This window comes from Strix uralensis, chromosome Z (assembly GCF_047716275.1).
Source record: "Strix uralensis isolate ZFMK-TIS-50842 chromosome Z, bStrUra1, whole genome shotgun sequence".
NCBI classification, from domain to species: Eukaryota; Metazoa; Chordata; class Aves; order Strigiformes; family Strigidae; genus Strix; species Strix uralensis.
The window spans coordinates 33307419-33325492 of NC_134012.1; positions in this window are offsets into that span (position 1 = coordinate 33307419).

Consider the following 18074-nt stretch of genomic DNA (forward strand, 5'->3'; position numbering starts at 1 on the left):
GGCCATTGATCAATGGACTCATACAGTTATAAGACTGCTATAGTTATGTGTGAGGCATGTTGACACTTCAAATTTGGTCAGTTTGGAACTTAAGTCCTTTATGGTTTGCTACTATATGGTCACACAAAAAGCAAACCTTCCCAGCTGTTGAACCTTAACATTGCACTTTTTTATTATTATATTTTATGTATGTATGTATTTATTTATTTATTTATAGTTAAGGAGGGAATTCTGTATTCCTAGTGCCTATGATGCCATCAGTTCCTGCTCCAGTGATGCCATAGTATGTCAGTCTTGAGCTCCACCACAGCCCTGCCCTGCCTAGCCATGGTCTCCACTGCCTCAGCCTATCCCAGTCTCCAGGGAGGTGCCCAATGACCCAGGCTGGGGCTGTCCCTGGCTGCCCTCAGTCTGTCCTACTCCCAGGTTGGGAGCAATCGGATGGGCCCTAGCTGGCCAGGTCCTGCACTGCCACCTTCCTTCCTGCTGAGCCCCCACCATTCTCAGGCCCTGGCACCGTGACAGATTTCTAGGTCTCTTACCTTTTATTGTAATTACTGTCAAACCGGTTTCTGCTTCCTAAGAGATTTCCTGATTAAGTCCTAGAAACTTTTTTTTTACTTTTTGACATTTGTTTTCTTTAATATCTTCCATGAAAATTCCTCTCATAATCTTGAATGCTATACCAATACTGACAAAAGACTTGTAAAGACAATTTTCCTTCACAGAATATTTTAAATGCAAGCCATGTAAGCAAGGTACACTGACTCAAGCTGAGTAGTGTGTATAGTGCATACATAAAAATGGTATAACACAGCAACTAGATAAACAACAATTTATTTTATTTTTATTTTATTTTCATTTTATTTTTATTTACATTTTTTAAAATTTTTTATTTTATTTACACATTCAATCTGCTAGTCAGCAAAATACCACATTAGTAGAAGAAGCAAGTTCTTTGACTACTAAATAGATTGGAAGTTTGTATTAAAAACAAAATATACATTTTTCTGTTCTCAAATGACAAACCAAGCAATAGATAAGAATCCAACCCAAAGCACCAAAATGTTTCTTTTGTGTCAGAGGTAGAAACAAAACACGATGTTGTCATTGTTATTTGCCTTCATTCCAAATTTCAGTGGATTGATGTGGGAGGTAGTAGGAAAGGTCCTAAAGAAAAAGAAAAAGCCTAATAATAACTTAAAATACTAAAATCACGTAAACATTAGGGAACAATCACATTTTACACAGATTAGCAAGAAAATGGGAAGGATAAGACATGAACATGTTTTTAAGTCTTGAAAAACCTGTTGGAAAGTTTTTCTTTTACAATTCAAATTCACCAGAGCGGTAAGAGTTCTGCTGGTCTTGATACATGAAAGTAGTAAGATACTGAATCTTTTCATTCTGGTATAAAATGATAGAAAACAAATAATTTTTCCCCTCTACCCCTCAGTCCAAAATAACAACAACAGAAAAGGAGAAGTAAGAATAGGAAAAAGGAGACATTGAAAGGGCAGAAAATATTCCTGAAATTGAAATGCATATCAATTATCTGGGTTCCCACTTCAATGTCATTTAACACTACTTAAGACCAAAACTACAGATGATGTCAACTGCTGTAACAAATTAGCTACAGTTGTGTTGGGGTAGTTAACAAGGAAGGTATATCTGTTCCCCATGTTCTGTCTGAGCATTTTCTTATTGCAGTAGTCTCTGTTTCTCACAGTCAAATGGAGTTAACACAGAATTTAGGATGAAAAGTATTCATTGCCCTACGTTGTTTCCTGAAATTTGTTTTCTGTCCCAGTGCTGCAGACTTTTACTTAAGAATAATTCTGTAAGACAGAAGGTTCATTCACAAGGCAGTGGGAGCATTAACCACACCTGAGTACAATATCATTCTTTGTATTCATGGCTCCTTTGTTATTCAAATACACAGGTACATGCACATGTGTTGACAGTCGCTGTGTGAAATATAAAAGCCAGATCTCTAATTCAGGTACAGATTTTAAAGCAATTTGAAAAACTTTTTCTGTAAAACCCAGGAATTTAATACTGTCCAGTCTGACCAAAGACTTCCAGTTCCTCCCTTGTGTGACTGAGAAATCTCCAGGCTCTTTAAGTTTTCAAATGCTATACAGAATTTAACAGTTCCTGTTGATATGAAGAGGAGCTTCTCTGATGTATAAAATATAAAGAAATGGTGTAAGACAGCACTGGGAGAAGGACAGACTGTGAAACAATGTCTTATATTCATTCTAATTTTGAAATCATTGCATTTAATACAGGAAAGAGTCACCTGAGAATCCAGGTAACCATGATTTACAGTAAAAAATGTAAGTGGGAAATATTGCAAATAAAAAATATTTGTAAGAAATTTATCTAATCAGAATGTATCTATCTCTGAATTAGTGAATAAATATTCATTTTGCTTAAAATCAACATATTCTTTGAGAAAGAGCTCTAATTTCTAATTATATTTCATAATATGAGTAAATCAAAACCTGCTGCCACATCTGTCTATGTAAATTCTCAACAGTCAACTGTTTTCATTATTGGTACTGATAAAAGTAGAGGAAAAAATTTTTTTACCCAGCAAAGGCATGTAGACGAAGTCAGTATCAAACTACTGTTAAAGAAAGTAGTATTTTGAAGGTTTAACTGTAATAGCTTAATTATTCTTGACAATGCACAATTACTCTCTATAAAGAATTCAGAAAAAAGGTTTTAGGTAAATAAATACAGATTCCAGAAACTTACATTTGTATCTAAACACCACTACAAGCTGATCGTATTTATTACATTAGTCCAAGAGATGATTTTTTTATTTGAATGAATTGTAACAACTGAGGGCAAATTCAGAAAAGAATTACAAAATAAGTCAATGAAAAAAGGCTACAAACTATATGCGATCATAAGGAGGAAAAACATGACTTTGAAGTGTTTTGAAGATATTTTTGTACAGGTGAATTTTTAGACATGTATTCTTTTTGATGGGCTGTTTTAAATTATTTTAATGCAAAAAATCAAACAAAATGAAGCAGTATAGCTGTAAGGAATTAGACATGAACACCCCATGCTCTACCACCTTTGTATGTAGTGCAAACATGGTATGTCATGAGTGTGTTTTACTCAATGTTAATTACATTTTGGCTAATTTTGGTAAGCTTTGTCAAAGGAACAAAAAGTTGCTTTGTATTTACTGGAAGTTTTCAGCAGAACTATTCACTGACTTGACTCAAAATCACAAGTAGTTTTTTTCCCACTTGTTCTGAAACTTTATTTATCAGCAATAGATATAAAGAGCAAATCCAGAAAATGGTCAGATCTTTTAACAGCAGCAGTAGAGTGTTTCAGTCCTTATCCTTACATAATCATCTGTGAAATGGACTATATGGAAATCTGGCTCATTACACGCAAACTAATTTTTTGCCTACATCCATATAAACTTAAATTCCCATTCCATTCACACCTACCCTTTAGCAGACCTGTTTTCTACTAGTGAAAAAGTCAGCATAATGTAACGGACACTAATGCTACTGTCCAGTGAAAACTGACTTACTCTATATTTAGAGAGATTTCCTACTAATTTCAGTGAGAACATTGTTAGATAACACCAATTTAACTGCAAACCCATTTGACATTCTAGCTAAATAAACCAGATAATTCACAGTTTAGAATACATTTATGCCAGGTTTACAGTTATTTTTTTAAATCGTATGCAGTTAAGTTTTCAAATCCTGTAGGCACTAAGGAAGATACGATAGTTCATCATAATTCTGTTCTTGAAGAAGAGATTGCAGTCCACAATAACAACATGATGAAGAGGCACATTATATCTTTAATAAAAAGTCTAGGTCCTTCAGTGGCAGAAACATTTCTACAAAATGTCACTATCATTTCTTTTAATATGTTTGGATGAATTATATCTATTTCTAAAGACAGATCACTATGTGAAGCTGTATTTAATATTTATTTTCTTATTCCATAACATTATTTTTAAATAGCTATGTCCACCATTTAGTAGATGCCAAAATACCTGATTAATGTTCAAAATCAAAATTGTCGTGTGATAAAGAAGGATCAGACTTTTTTAAAATATACATTTGCCTCAAGGAATCCCACACTGAATACATTTTGCCATTGATGGATCTGTTAAAGATGGAAGGTGCTGCTTACCTTCAGCAAGAGATCATAATTACAAGGGATTATTAATAGGATTGTATTTAACCACTTAATATCTTCAGATGCTTACAGTGACAAAAAAAAACAATTATAAATGATACATTGAACTACTGAAAATGTGATGATAAAGCCAATCTATCTTTAGCAACATGCATTTTGTCTTTGAGCATTACTGGATTGCATACATTTTCACTAATTTTCTACTACTTATTCAGAGCAATTTATTCATAAAATATCAGTGCCAGAGATTAAGTTTATTATCTGTTCTTCAAGTAAATCTATAAATAGATGGATTTTACCCTTGAAGTTTTTTTCAAAATGTACTTCTCCACAGTCATTTCACTAATGTTGAACCACATCTGAAAAAAGGCAAGATTTTATACACAAACAATTCTGTCCCCTATACCCCCAAATTTATGTCTCAGTAGTGATGGAATAAATGTGTATTGAAACAGAATTCTTTAGGTTCTTACTTTCATTCTGAATCACAGCTAGATTTGATAGTAGATTTGCAAAACTAGAGAGAGATTATCATTAGCCCTTTGGGGATTAAAGATGAAAGCAAAATATTTGATAACTTCTTTTTAGTGTTCTTGGTTGGTTTGGCTTTTTTTTTTTTTCCACAAACATGAACTAAATCTCACTAGTGAGACAGTTTTATCTTAACCATACTCCGAGTCTGAAAAGCTACCGTATCACCTTCAGAGTTTTCTTACAAGACATTGAATTGATGTATGTAAGAGAAACTACTAACATGGTTTTCATTGTAAAACAGACAGAACACAAGGAATAAATGATGAAGGTTGTAAATGTAAAAGGGTGGAGCAATTTGCCATATTGGACATGTCTTCTGGACAAATAAGCTGATTCATAGCCCTTTGGAGGACTATGGAAATTTATCAACTTCAGCAAGTTTCAGATTTTTTTGATGAACAAATTGAGAATTTTCTAGTGCACTTGTTGCACTAAGTAGAAGAGTCATCATTTTTTTCAGGGACGAAGCGTATGAAATTTAGGGTAGGTAAAATATATTTCTCTACTTTAGAGACTGTTAGGCAGCGGTAGAGTGTGTTGGATGACATCTCCTCTGACCTTCAAGTAACTGCAGTACAGCTGAGGTCAGTGTTCATGGGGCGAAAGTTCTTCTAAACTTAAATGCTACAATAAATCACATAGGAATAGGCATAGTAAACCAGATCTGCGGTTCACTGTATCCATTATCTTGTCTCAGTGGCCTGCAATAGTGGTTTCAGAGGAGAAAAAGCAAGATACAACATTTATTTCTCAGAAGTGTAGGTTGTAAAAGCTAGCTTTTACTCTGCCTTCCCAAAAGCATTCTCCCTGGCATTTTGAGAGACTGAATAAAGTGCCTGTAAAATCTCGTTGGACTTTATTCATATTTTGCAATTAAGGTGTAATTAAGCTTCTTTCAGTCAAATTCTAATATTGAGCTGAGCTCTTCACAGCTCACAATACCTTATGAATTTATATTTTTTTTTACTATTAATATATTTTTGGAACAGCTGCATTTGTTGGAACAGAATATATCAAGATTGAAGCAGCAGGTTGGGAGTTAAACTTCTGCTTTTGGATGCTCTGAAGACTTCTTACATAACTTTAGGCAAAATGTTGTCTCAGTGTTTTTCTGAAATAAACTGAGTCTGAAATTTATTTTAAGTCAAATTCCCAAACAACTTAGTCTTTTAACAAATGTAAAACTTCTAGAGATATGTATTTTAAGCATGGAAAGTACTGTTCTCATTGCACAGCCAGTATAACCATGAGAAGAAATGTGGACACTTTTCAGCAAGCAGCTATGATCAGATTTCCTATCCTAGTTTCAACTGGAAAATCTTTAGTACCAATGGAGGTGGGGGAGCCAGAAACAGAGTTTGACTTAAAAAATCCAGACAGCATCTGAAAGGATGAAAGCAGCTAGGGAGTGGAAGAATACTGAACAAAATTAATCTGAGAACCATTGTGAGGTTCCAAGCTGGCCTGTCATTCTCACTTCTTACAGTGTTATTTCTTAGGGTATGACTGAAACTTGACTTTTTTTCTATTCCATAACTTAACACAATTTCCTGCAACAGTGTGAATAATTTGCCTAGCAATTGCACAAGGAACACTCTTGAAAAAATACTTAAAGAAGAAGAATTTACAGAGTTTGCTACTAATTTTTCCTTGAGCACCATAGGCCTTTTCTGTCTCCACTGTAACTTTGTTGGTAAATTAGAAAGAAATAAACAAAAGCTAGGCATTGTATTTGTTGGACTCATGCTCTTCCATGGTCTAACTTTGTTACAAGACTGATAATCACAGAATTGTTCTTTCTGTTTCATTTAGAATATTTAGAGAAATACCTATAATTGTGAGGAATTGGAACATTAGTTGCTGTTCCAGCACTTCATTCTGGCATTAACAAACTTTATGTGTTAATGGTGTCTGGTGCTTTGTAGTCTTTTCTATCACCTTCCATTAAAAAAAAAAAAAAAAAAAAAAAAAAAAGGGAAGCTTATTTCCATGTGTGTGACTGTCAGCATCTTGTCCAAACCTCTTAGTTTTATTTCTGTACAGATCACTGCAAACTGTTTTTCAACACTGAGAGTTGGTGTCTAATTCCTGCTACTGCCAGTTCTCCTTATCTCTTGTGTCACATATTACTTTCACTGCTGAAATGCAATCTTTTGGACTGGAGATAGACAATTCATAACTTGGCACCACACAGTGAGAGATGTTTACCAGAGGGGTTTGTGGCTTTATTTTTCTTGCTTACTTTTTTTTTTTCTTTTGGTTTTTTTGTTTTATGAACAGAGTTATTATGTCAGAGTTTTATGATTTTTTAATGTTTTCTACAAACAGATGACTGAACTGTGAGTCACACATTTAGGAGCGAATAATTCAGGCACCTGGATTTGTCAGTGGTTACTGGGCCAATTATTTATTCTTTCCTGATAGACATAGTACTAAATTATTTATCCACTTCCAATTCCATTTTAAACAAGATGGCATTTGGTTACCCTTGGAATCCACCTATTGCTAGACATTAAATTTACCCACTAGAATTCTTTATAACACCATCAGGTCTTGCTTACAGTGACCTACTGAGTTATATATAGATGGAAAGATTGAGATAACTTTTTGTCATTATTACTTCCCCTTTTTTTTACATGTAAAAATTAATTAGAAATATGAGAGCATTTTTGCTTGAAGTGTTTTCCCATTTCTGTTTGGTTTTAAGTGATGGATTTAAACCCTGGTGTCCCCTGATGTCTTGGAGATATGATATGTTGGAGCACACATAACAGAAGGAATGGGAAGGCAGAAGCTGACTCAGTTATTGTACAAGTTAATAGTAATTCCTTCAGAATGGTGAATAAATCATTAAATTTACAGTGTTTTCTAGACAACAGGTTGTCTATAAACACAACCAATGTCTATACCCCCAAATCAGGCTCAGGACTCATGCTGAGCACTGACATCAAGGTAAGTATACCATGTGCTTTAAAAAGCTCAACTCTTTCAAGCTGTTTTCAACAGATGTAATCAAAGTGTCTACCTGATAATACATTAAATTCTGTGACATCATTCTGTTTCACTCATTTCCCTCTGATGACTGAGACATCCAAGTTAGATAGGGTTTTAATATCTGTTACAAAAGGAAATAAAAACTTTAAAAAAATTTTTTTCATTTTCCCTTTTCCTAATCCTATATCAGTTATAAAGGACATGGATAAGATTTTTCTTTAACATGTTAACTATGAAACATAGACAAATTTCTTGGTAAACTGCAAGCAAATAGAAAAATGTATGTAGAATCTGTCTGTTGGAAGTTAGTTCCAAAGCTCTAACTGCCTTCAAAAATGCAGGATATCGTCATGTGTTGTGAGAGTTTCTCTACATAGGTGTATGTAGTATAGTGAGAGGCTGGACAGGGGCCACTGCTAAGGAACTCCAGTGAAATGTAACATAGGTCAAATCATGCTAGTTGTTCTCTTTTAATGGAAAGTTGAAAAGAAACTACACTACAGACCTGTAAGAAGAGGTTCAGCTGATCACCTCTTCTCTGCACTGTGCATTACAAAAGGGTGCAGAAGACAAAGAATAAAAAACACCAGTCTTTGATCTGGGGTTTTATTTGTCTATTTTTTTTTTTTTCCCCTCCAGAAAAATACACTTGAATAAGCAATCTTAGACAATGTATGATTAAAAATATGAAATTCTAATATATTTTAAAAGGTGGTTCAGGTAAGGTTTACATGTTCTCGTCAGTTCTTTCCAAACACAACCCTTGAAAATACTTTAGGTGTAGTAATGAATTTTTGGAGACTCTATAGCTGGTTCAATTATAAAAATTCAGGACATTTCAACTTTTAGGCAATAATTTTTGGGGAAAAAATAAGAGGGAATGTCCATCCCATGTACTGTAATGAATATTACAAAATGTCTCAAAACAGTGATCCACAGATAACATTCCTGTTGTAATTCTAGAATAAACTGATCATTTGTATTTAGTTTATAAAACTACTGTTCTTTTGTGATGGCATCACAAAAGTCTGTGGTAATGAACTCAAGTTCATATTCATCTACTACCTCAGCTCCCCTGGGAAATGGCAGTGGCAGGGCACTGCTTTGCACTGCTTTGATGGACTCATGGTAGGCTGCTTAGAAGCAGTTTTGATGGGGTGAAGGAGGAAGATTTTTACAGACTTTACAGCCACAGAAAGAGTCTGTTGTAGCAGCTGTCCAGGAAAACATGTCAAAGAGGAATACAAGGGCTATTCAGGGGAATACCTGATAAAAAATTCTTGAGGGAGCTTCTTAAATACAACCCCAATCTGCCAAACCTGCTCTTTTCAGTTCATTAGCTCTAGAACCTAATTCTACTCAAACTTTTCACAAATGAAGAGACTTCTTTCTTGCCTCTTGCAGGCCACATAAAGTTAACATTCAGACAGTAACATCACAACAGTGATTTCAGAAGGATTTCTGGGAGGGATAAAAAAAGCAAAATTGCGTGACACAAATTTTACATTGAACTGTCCCCGTTTAAGTAAGTTCTCCCTTGGTTTAAAAATTTATATGTGCATTTGTAGCAACTAATACTTGAACAACTTAATAATCATTACAGCAGTATACACATATAGTGTTTTGTTCCTTGCAGCAAACAAGATGACATTACACATCTATGTTGAATTGTAATTGAGTATCTGTGCAATCTCACAGAAATTCCAAAGTACACTATTTACATATTTACCTGACAGTATGGCATGGGGTTGAAAAGATAGTAATATTGTGCTAATTTTTGCCTGAAGTTAGTCATGTAATCTAGTTGATCCTGTAGTATACTTATACCTGGGTAAATCTATTTTTCAGTGCAAATCACCAACTTAATCATTTTCATTCATGCTAGGTAGGAGAAGCAGGAGAATTTTAATTATTTAAACATTACATTACTAAATTTGTATATTTGAATTTAGGGGGTTTTTTTGCTATCATTACATTTCTTGTTTTCAACATCAACAGCAGTAGTATATACAGCTTTCTTCTACAGTGTGGCTATTCTAATTTCTTAAGATACAAGAGGGGAAAAAGAAAGCAGAACAATCAGCAGTTCAATGAGTTTGAGAGAGGTTTTTTGGCTTTGTTTTGTTTTAAATTCTTTCTGAGCTCTTAGTTAATCTTGGTTAGGAATTTCAAGATACCTGGATGTGAGAATATGTGATTACCACTAGTGAGAGACAACTAATGAAACTCTGAAAAAACTGCATGACATAGGTCTTTCACAAACATGGTTGTTAGTGACATCAGAATAGTCAAAGAGAGCGCCATTGGTGTGCTTGCTTTGTAGTTTCTGTGTATTTCCACATGAACTATAACCATAGCACACTTTCAAATGTCACCCGTAACAAAGTTTGGATATCCTAAAGTCATGACACAGATATGAGTACAGAAAAGCAAAAGACACAGGATTGCACCCGAAAATGACACTTTTTGACATCTGACAGATGACCAGAAATGAGAGGCACCTTAGGTTCATTGCAACAGCTTTATAGACCCTCAGATCATTCTGAGCATTCTGAGAAGAGACCAATTCAATAGCACTGGGTTTTTTTCTTCATTTTTATAAAGCGTTAATTCAATTTTCTGCTTGTATAGGATGGCTAAATGAAAGCAGAGGAAGCATGAGACAAGAAACCAATATTATACCATGTTTAAGAAAGGATGTATAGGTGATAGCTTAATCTACACAGACAGAAGATTAAATTCAGTAATGGGTAAATCTACTGGAAATACTAGTCACTCAAGAGATGGAGGACAGATATAGAACTCTAATTTGATTAAAAATGGCAAACATGGATTCACAAAAGGAAGAGATAATACCTAGGAATTTTCAAAGAATAAGCAATGAATCACTTAAGGAAAATGCATATGTATTTTTCATGTGAATTCTTATACAGTTTCTCTCATAATGTAGCTTGATATTTCTTAATGTATACACTCTGTACACATTCTATATACATTCCTAACATAACAACTTGATTTTTTATTGTATATATTCTGTTTGGAGGGGGGGGAAATATTAAAAAGTTATTTTCTCTTCAGAAATCTGGACAGTCATAAACCACATTTCTTCTGATTTAAAAACAACCCTGTCTTTCAGTATCTAAGTGGAAATAACAGAGCTTTTTACAAGCATTCGGCATTTAAGAACTTGCATTGCCTGGTTTAAATCCCAGCAACAGACAGGACACACTCATCAGGTATTAAAAAACAAGTGTTCCTTTAAAACATAAATTAATTGAAACAGTGCACCACATAGAATTTTTTGTTTATTTTTCTATAGACATATTCAGTAGCAGCATAGCTCTTTGCTTAAATGCTATATATCCAAATGTATGTTTGGAAGACAGTAACCTCAGATTACGAAATGGTCATTTTGGTGTACATAACGTGAAGATTTTTTTTAAAAAAAGCTTTCGATATACTACCCTAAGACACCTTACATGTAATCTATTCTGTTACAAAGAAGAATTCCCTCAGTGCTTTTAACTCTATAATTGCTCTTTTTGTGAACAGTCTTTTCCCATACACATTACCTACAAGTCCTCTCCTCGTATATTTCCAGGCAAGGTACAGATGAGGTCAATCACTGTTTTTCTGGCAGAAGGTGTTCTACCTCTAGCAAACAGGACTACATAAGTACAATAAATCAATACTAATTAAGATTTCTCATGAACATATTTTTTTTAAATGGCAGGTAAAATCAGTTGTTTAACAGAGCAGAAAGACAGAAAATAAAGGACTAGAAAATTAAGTACTAAAAGAATGGAAAACAAAGTGAAGTGTTAGAGACAGATTACTTTTTGAGTTGATAAGTACATTAGACTTCTCAAACATTTGCTTGTTTACTGCTATAACTAAAAAATACTGAATTTCAAAAGTATTTTAAAAAAATTCTAGAGCAACGAGGTGCTGAAAATAGTATCATTATAAATAAAACTTATAGAAATATTTTTTTTCCAGTCAAGATTCGATTTGTAGAATTTACATTCCTATGATATTTAGTCTCATCACAAAAAGACAAAAAATATATGTAATGCATACAGATGCAACTGCAGTGTGAATAAGGCACTGCACTGAAGATGATTTAAAAGCAAGACTGAAGATGTTTATTGAGTGCTATCTTTAGAATCAGACACCATTACCCTGAAAAAGCACGAGCCATAGGGTAAATGCAAATGTAACATTAGTAAGCTGCTATTTAGGAAGCCTGAAGAGAGCCTTTTTTTTCCCTTGCAGACTTCCATTGGCTCAAATAATAGAACTTACATTTGGTACCCAACTCAAGAAATAGTAAAGAAACACACAACTTTCCACTAAACTGATGGTTAGGTAGAGCAGATCTCCATTCCATCTTAAGAGAGTCATACAATTAATATAAACCAAGATATACTTCTCAATGACATATTGCAAAGGCCCACCTATATTTCTTATTTTTCAGCTTGATGTGGGTACAGAAGGATCAATCCCTCTCCCTAGCCAAATTCAGTTTTGGGAACAGATGAGAAAGCTATAACTAAAGAACATGACTGTTGCAATTAAAAACCCACACAAGTGAAAAATGATGGCTTTATTTCCTCATATATTTTTCAAAGGAATAGTATTAAAATGTTGTGAATAAAATGGTCAGAAATTCTCTTTTTGTTTTCCTGACCTCTATTACCTTGCAACACACATGGTATGATAACAGATATGGATAAATGTTCACAAGCAGTAATGGCACTTAAAATGTCATTGATTTCTGTTTGTGACTTAGCTGATATACCTTCAGATGTAGGACTCATTGCTGAACATTTTCATATTAAGTATTTGGACAGAAAATCTCAACTAAACAAAACAATAATAATTCTGACAGTATGACATATGTAATTCAGTATTATCTACATGCTTCCTTTAATAAAACCTGCTATAGTTAAGGTAGCTCATACTCTTGCATGAGGTTGTATTCAGATTGCAAACATGCAGAAGAGTGATAGAGCTGTAGTGGAGGCTATGGATGTATTTAATTGTTTTTTTTTTTTTTAAATCTTCCAGGCACTTTGTACTGGGTTTGGTTGGGAGAGAGTTAATTTTCTTTAAAATTACTCATATTGGGTTATGTTTTGATTTATGACCAAAACAACTGAAAGATCACTGTTTCAGCTATTGTTGAGCCATGCTTATACAGTCTTAAGGTCTTTTCTGCTTCTTACACTGCCCCTGCAGCAAGTAAGCTGGAGGTGTACAAGAAGTTGGGAAGTGACACAGCTGGGACAGCTGACCCCAACTGGCCAAAGGATCTTGTAGTCAGCAGCAATAACTGGGGGCAGAGGGATGAAGGGGGGATGCTCAGAGTTATGTCATTTTTCTTCTCAAGTAACCATCACAAGTGATAAAGTCCTACTTTACTGGAGATGACTAAACATCTGCCTGACAATGGGAAGTAGTGAATGGATTTATTACTTGGCTTTACCTGAACACACAGTCTTTCCTTTACCTATTAAAGTGTTTTTATCACAATCTATGAGTTTTTGCACTTTTACCCTTCCAGCTTTCTTTCCCAACACACAGTGAGGCAGTGAGTAAGAGGCTGTGTGGGGCTTAGCTCCCTGCTGGGATTAAGCCACAGTACACTTCTAGTGTACTAAAAGTTCTAGGTCATACAGTTAAAATAAATAGTCCCTGTAATTCAGGGTTCTTTCACCCTTGAAGACCAGCATATACCTAACTTCCAAATGAAATGTTGCTCTGTAAAGATAGAAGCTCAGGAAAGTCTATAAGGCACAAAATCTCTGGTGGTGTTATCAAGCAGATTTGGACAACAGTTCTTTTGTATTTTTCACTAAGTGACTAATTTTGTGTGAATTTACTTGAAATAAAGACCTGTCTGCTAATATTTCATTCTTTCTTTACTACTTCTAGTAAAATAAACTATTTGTACTTGTCATATAGCTGCTAATTATATAAAGTCTATAGCATACATGCTATGTAAAGGTTTGAAGATTTGAATTTCCACATTATTGAACTGTTGTCTCTTTTCAAAACCATGTTTATGATAGGGTTGAGCAAACTTAGTCTGGTTTTACTGATCTAACTGAAAACATATGGCTTACTCTGGGTAATGTTCAGAGGGATTTCTCAAAGCTATGTTATGAAATAAGTACCCAGCATCTATTGTGTAGTCACAGGGATTGGGAGCCTGAAATCCATCTGCTATTTTTCTGTAAAATTGTTCCCTTTTAAGTGTGGTTATAATTGAAATAGGAGGATTAATTAAAACATCAATACAGGAGGAGGGTCAAAATTCATGAGAAGTTGACATATAAATTCGTAACTTTCAAGAAAATTCAGAACTGTTGTGAGATCTGTAAACAATATAAAATTAAGTGTAGCTGTGTGCAGCTAACAGTCCAACTATCAGCTTTTAAAATTCTGTCATAGGGGCACTGAAATATCCAAATCATCTCTACTTTGCTCAGGGACTATCATCTGTATTGTTTTTACATTTTACTTAATATCATAGGACTAAAACTTAATAAAATGACAATATAGCCAATGTCTTGGCTAATATTTAATTTGTAGGCTTAAATGAAATAATAGCAAAGTTTTCAAATAATGTATATTGCACATCAGTGCAGAGAAGAGCTTGCTGCAGTTAAAATAAAAAGACTTCTTGCAAGAAGACAGGGAAGAAAGAGCAAGCCAAGGAATTACTCAGATAACAAAGGTATCAAGTCTTATTTCCCACCCACAAAATAAGCTAGCAATAGTTCATTTTCCCATAAAGGAAGGACATCTACCTAGTGTTAACAGAGTGGATGGCATCAAGTAAATGTGCTGCTCACTGGCTGGGTGACCCAACCTTGCTGCTTTCTGCCAGAGTTATAAGGAAAGAGTCTGAAAGCAGCTGGAAAACAACCTTGTTTATATACTATATGTAAACTAGACCTTCCTGTTATGTATCATTTAATCTTCCTAATATATCCTTCTCAATTTCGGCTGACTTCAAATCCTTCTTAGAACATTTTCTTTTTATTCACTATGGTGCCTGCCTAGTATTGAGAGACTGTAGACAATATAATAAAGTAGATTGAGATGAAGCTGAAAATGTTTCACTTTCTCCCAGATACAGCAAAACCAATATACATAAGTACAAATACACACACAGACACTCCACCCCACCTCCCCCAAACACATATGTAAGCACTTACAAGTGAGCTTGAAAACTGACCATGGAACCAATACCTGAACATTACATATAGTCAGATTGCTTAGAACTAATGTACTGTCCAGTGTCAATTTTGGGGAATAAATATATCTCTGGGAAACTGAATTTCCTCAGGCAAGAACACAGAACTGTACTTTCTATGAGAAACTGTTGGCTAAAAAGCACCTTGTGGCAGCTGGAAATTTCTGAAGTGTTCCAATAAAGAGAGGCCATGCTTTGTACATGTGCTTAAAACAGACAGGAATCTCGACATAAAGAGCAGAAACAAACCTACTGAAATGTAGAGATTAATTTAGAGCAGCAATATGAAAGCCTGGTCCTCCTAGAATTGAAGAGCATATATTTTGTCTATTTTAACCAGAGAACATTGCTTCTGCATGGATAATTAAATTCCACCTGAGATTGTATCAAAATTCTTCTCTACACATTTGTTTTCTTCAATGATCACCATATGTTTCCTTTTTTTCTGGTAAACAACAGAGAGAACAGGGGAAGAAAGTCCACAAACTGTCTTGCTTTTATAGAAACTGACAAAAAAAAGTGATTTATTTCCTCATTAGTTTTGACAATGATCTATTTGTTCATTTTTATTGCTAATGGGGGTGGGGGTGGGGGGGTGGAAACCTTGTTGCACGCCTATGGCACACCTTCACAAAGTCCTCAGGACTAGCGTAAGAAATGGTGTTGGACTGTGTTTGTCTCGACATTGCTGCTGCACCACTACCACTACCTGGCCTCAACATCCTGTCGCTGTGGAGGAGTACGCTCTGAAGGAGACAAATTGTCCCCAAAGAATCCATGATATCTGCCTGACGCTAGAACAGCAACATCCTTGGCAGTGCCTACCAAGCTGCACTTGTGCACGAGCTGGGCTGAGAGGAAATCAGAGTGAGGAAGATGTGAGGAGGCTGAAGACACTGAATGTCGACCCCCCCCACTGGCACGACTACCATGAACACCTGGGCATGTGTGCATGGAGGAAGACGGGGCGGCACGTATTACAATGAGCTCTGTGGAAATGGGTGGACTTTTTGGAGAAATCATGGGGACCAGGACAATAAAAGGATTGCGTACTCCTCTCTCAGGGGTCATGCATGACTGCTCTTTATACAACCATGAAATGTTATAAAACATTTTTTGTAAAGCAGAGTATCCCATTAGAGATATGACCCTGCTAGTCTTCTCCAGCTATGAATTTTTCACAGCTCAGTAGAAATCATGGGAAAAGGTACTATTGGCTTCCAAGTTAACTAAAAAACGTTTTACTTTCTCATACCCACAAAGTGAAGCAGAGCATAATTTTTGAAGAAAACTTCTGCTAGCTTTTAACTAGTAGTAACAAAGCCCTAAAAATATAGTAACAATAATATTAAGAAATAGTTGTATAAGCAATGTTCTGAATTGAAAGAGGAATCAACAATAAGTTTCCTAATTGGATTGCTGACATGGGAAGGTAAATGTTATGTAACAGATCTATTTTTATGCATGCTGCAAAAAACATGGAAAACTTTCTCGTATAGAAAGCCAGTCTCCTTTTCCAACAGCTTCGACAAACAAGAAAATTTTTTCTCTACATACAGAACTGAGGAAAACATTCCTGCATTCAAAATGTGATATTCTATAGGTGATGAACATTGTTACTAATGATTAGAGATGGTGAATTCTTGCATTCTGAAGGCTTTAATAATATTAAATAAATAAACTTTATAAATATATTTATAAAGTTTATAAATATATTTAAATAAATAAATTTTATTTTTCTCTCAAGTAAAGGTTTACTTCCACTAATTTTTAGCCTTACATGACCTGCTGGGTGCTGAATATTCCAAGATTTTTATTAGCCAGCCTCAGGAGTAATTATAGCACATGCCAGAAATAGAGTATAAATAGATATATATTTGTGCAGGCTTTTCTATTTGAATATTAAACCTATTTCATGGGAAATCCTTCTCTTTGGACTTTGCACTGTCAAACACAAATGCTGGGAAGAGCATGGCTTGATTATCATTATTTCACATCTTCTCTCTTCCTTTACAAGACTCAGAACAGAAATGAACTTGTAACAGAGCAGGTTTAGATGAATTATTCTATAGAAGAACTATTGGATCAAAAGCTACCACACCTGGTAACTGTTTAGCAATGCCTTGTTAAATCATAGAATCATAGACCAATTTAGTTTGGAAATGAACCTTAAGATCATGGAGTCCAGTAAGAAATGTAACACCGCCAAGTCCACCATTAAACTATGTCACAAATCGCCACATCTACACATCTTTTAAATACCTCCAGGGATGGTGACTCAGCCACTTCCCAGGGCAGCCTATTCCAATGCTTGATAACCCTTTTGGTGAAGAAATTTTTCTTAATAGCCAATCTAAGCGTCCCCTGGCACAACTTGAGGCCGTTTCCTCTCTTTTCTCCTATCACTTGCTACCTCAGAAAAGAGACCAACACCCAGTTTGCTACAACATCCTTTCAGGTAGTTGTAGAGCAAGATAAGGTCTCCTGTTATCCTCCTTTTCTTCAGACTAAACAACCCCAATTCCCTCTGTCGCTTCTCTCAGGACTTTTTCTCCAGATCCTTCACTGCCTTCGTTACTCTTTGGATACACTCCAGCAACTCAATATCTTCTAGTGAGGGCCCCAAAAGTAAATACAGTATTCAAGGTGCTGAACACAGTATTTGAGGTGCAAGCTTAGGGACTGAGGAGGAGTACTGAGGTAACAAAGGATATTGATGAGTTTCAGGATACAGTACGGAAGAAGTTGGTGGCTGGAAACAATTTTACCAACCGAAATCCTTAGTTATAAAACGAAGACTGACAGACAGATATGAGCAAACTATACATTAGAGATCAAGTCAACTTTTCAACTAGAAAGTTCTTCTAGAAAGCTTGTCCCACTAAACTTTTACTGTTTACTGTTATTTGGGAACATGGCAACACAAAGCTAATACTTTCTTACATATGACACTGAAGACTTACTGCCAAACACAACAAAAACCTGTATCAGCTTTCTATGAAATTCAGGTTAAGTTGAAGGCAAATTAACTCATACAAACTAAATAAAAGAAAAAGCGAAATATGATGAGACTAAGGAGTCCTAAAAAATCCAT